At 34.6% G+C, this 3,087-nt stretch overlaps 1 long non-coding RNA gene across 1 annotated transcript; it reads right to left on the minus strand.

The window, feature by feature from the left end:
* Positions 1 to 1,794: 1,794 nt before the first annotated feature.
* On the minus strand, positions 1,795 to 2,296 carry LOC142240417 (uncharacterized). Its single transcript, XR_012723269.1, has 2 exons — positions 2,182 to 2,296; positions 1,795 to 2,061 (listed from the first exon to the last, which is right to left on the minus strand). It is a non-coding gene; the product is annotated as an uncharacterized LOC142240417 (long non-coding RNA).
* Between the last annotated feature and the right edge of the window lie 791 nt (positions 2,297 to 3,087).

A 3,087-nucleotide genomic window follows, 5' to 3' on the forward strand; every position in this document is an offset into this window, starting at 1 on the left:
TAATTTCTTCTACAATGTTTGTACTACAGAAAAAGGTGCTAAGAACTAAAAAAAGTCATGGAATTGAAAAAAATGTGAGGCAATATAAAGGGTGATTTGTTAAGAGCTTGATAACTTTTTTTTAAAAAAAAACGCATAAAATTTGCAAAATCTCATCGGTTCTTTATTTGAAACGTTAGATTGGTCCATGACATTTAGTTTTTGAAGATAATTTCATTTAAATGTTGACCGCGGCTGCGTCTTAGGTGGTCCATTCGGAAAGTCCAATTTTGGGCAACTTTTTCGAGCATTTCGGCCGGAATAGCCCGAATTTCTTCGGAAATGTTGTCTTCCAAAGCTGGAATAGTTGCTGGCTTATTTCTGTAGACTTTAGACTTGACGTAGCCCCACAAAAAATAGTCTAAAGGCGTCAAATCGCATGATCTTGGTGGCCAACTTACCGGTCCATTTCTTGAGATGAATTGTTCTCCGAAGTTTTCCCTCAAAATGGCCATAGAATCGCGAGCTGTGTGGCATGTAGCGCCATCTTGTTGAAACCACATGTCAACCAAGTTCAGTTCTTCCATTTTTGGCAACAAAAAGTTTGTTAGCATCGAACGATAGCGATCGCCATTCACCGTAACGTTGCGTCCAACAGCATCTTTGAAAAAATACGGTCCAATGATTCCACCAGCGTACAAACCACACCAAACAGTGCATTTTTCGGGATGCATGGGCAGTTCTTGAACGGCTTCTGGTTGCTCTTCACTCCAAATGCGGCAATTTTGCTTATTTACGTAGCCATTCAACCAGAAATGAGTCTCATCGCTGAACAAAATTTGTCGATAAAAAAGCGGATTTTCTGCCACTGATTTTGGTAATAAAATTCAATGATTTGCAAGCGTTGCTCGTTAGTAAGTCTATTCATGATGAAATGTCAAAGCATACTGAGCATCTTTCTCTTTGACACCATGTCTGAAATCCCACGTGATCTGTCAAATACTAATGCATGAAAATCCTAACCTCAAAAGAATCACCCTTTACAATTAGGCAGAAAAAAAAATTTGAGCACAATATTCTTTGGGAGAAAATTCTTCTCAGCATATAATATTTTTGGGTCCAAAATGCCTCCAAACATATTATATGTTCACATACTAACATATAGTTTTTTGGAAGACAACATTATTGAATTTGGATGGAAAAATACAAAATGTTTGGAACTTAGACTACCCAAACATATTATATTGTTTAGACCAATATGCTTTCAAACATATTATATATTGGAAGAAATCAAACATATAAATGTTTGGGCAATGCCCATGTTTATGCTAAAATTCATTATTTCAATTTGAACGCTGTGCTTAAATACTTTTGTAAAAATCCCCATAATTCAGTCCCTTCAAATCGTTTTGAAATACCTAATCGATTACTAGAAAACGATATCTATATTGAACATCAACTTTTAACGAATCTATCGACGACCAGTCATGCCACAACACAACTTCCGCCAAAAAACTGAAATATACCTTCTTGTTCTGTTACAACATTCCTACTGCACACAGAAAACAAATTTGTTGTGCCAACCAATTTGTTTGCCAACCGATTTATTTGGTCCCATCTACTACATCACAAAATTTGTTAGAACAACCAATTGTTGTCTGGCACAACTGTACAGAAAATTGTTTGGATGACTAAATTTTGGGCACAATAACAGGCTAATTGGAAATCACAACCAATATGGTTTTATTCGTTTGTTAAAGCAATTATCTGTTTTTTTCGGAAAACCAATTATTATAAAATTAAAGAAAACGTCCGTTGAATGATTTCATATTTTATTTTATTTAATTGTATTACAAATTATATTATATTGATAATTTACCTAATGAAAAAATTTGAATGTCGCCCGAATTCGGCATTTCTGGTTCTGGTGCACGGTTCTCAAAATATCTTCTTCTTCAGTCATCGTTCGATACTCACAATCACGAGATCGATTTTCAACGGGACTCACACATAACCAGGCGAAATGTTCTCTATGCTGATTGATTTTAGTTCGATGATGAGGCACAAAATCTATATATACACCTTTCATCATCCCGGAAGTCGTCATATTTTGATTGATATATTTGATGAAATTGTAACAAAATTAGGGAAAAGGTTAAAATGTGAGTGATATTAATGTCGCTTTATGTTTAACATACTTACCACTTAGGAATGCAGCTACGGGTTCAAAAGAATGGTTAGATATAAGACGCGGCATTCCGTGTTTGGTAGATTACATTTTAAAATTGAACTAACTTCATCAAATATTTAAATTGTAGAGTTTCATACATTTACCGAAATAAATAACTTATTTGTTGTCATATATATGTACTCCATAGCAACAAATTCCCTTTATAACTATAAAATTTGTTAACACAACCAATTTATTAGCTAGGCGGACTTTCAGTTGGGTTTGGTGACACATTGGCAAAACAAATCAGTTATCACAACAGGGTGGAATAAATTGAAATGGTTAGTTACTTCAATGTATAAATAACGACCAATATTTGGTCGTGTGTACCAACTTTTGGTCACACCACCGTTATATTGATTATATAAACTATCAAACAAGAGAAATAACTAATAATTATTCCACACAATTAAAAATTGTGGGTCTCCACTATCAAACTGTTGTCGTAATCGAATTCCAACCAATCATTTCTCTGGGTGTAGACTCCCGAGCAAGAACTTAATTGCATAGACAATATTAATAAGCTTAATAAAGATACCTTGCCATCGTGCCGAATGCGTGCTTGTGGTATGATTGAAGGCAAAATTTTATTGCAGTAGTACTGCAAGGCCGGCGGAAATGTTTATGCTAAAATTCATTATTTCAATTTGAACGCTGTGCTTAAATACTTTTGTAAAAATCCCCATAATTCAGTCCCTTCAAATCGTTTTGAAATACCTAATCGATTACTAGAAAACGATATCTATATTGAACATCAACTTTTAACGAATCTATCGACGACCAGTCATGCCACAACACAACTTCCGCCAAAAAACTGAAATATACCTTCTTGTTCTGTTACAACATTCCTACTGGTAAGATCGACAATCTAGAGAAAA

Source organism: Haematobia irritans, chromosome 1 (assembly GCF_050003625.1).
Source record: "Haematobia irritans isolate KBUSLIRL chromosome 1, ASM5000362v1, whole genome shotgun sequence".
Classification (NCBI taxonomy): Eukaryota; Metazoa; Arthropoda; class Insecta; order Diptera; family Muscidae; genus Haematobia; species Haematobia irritans.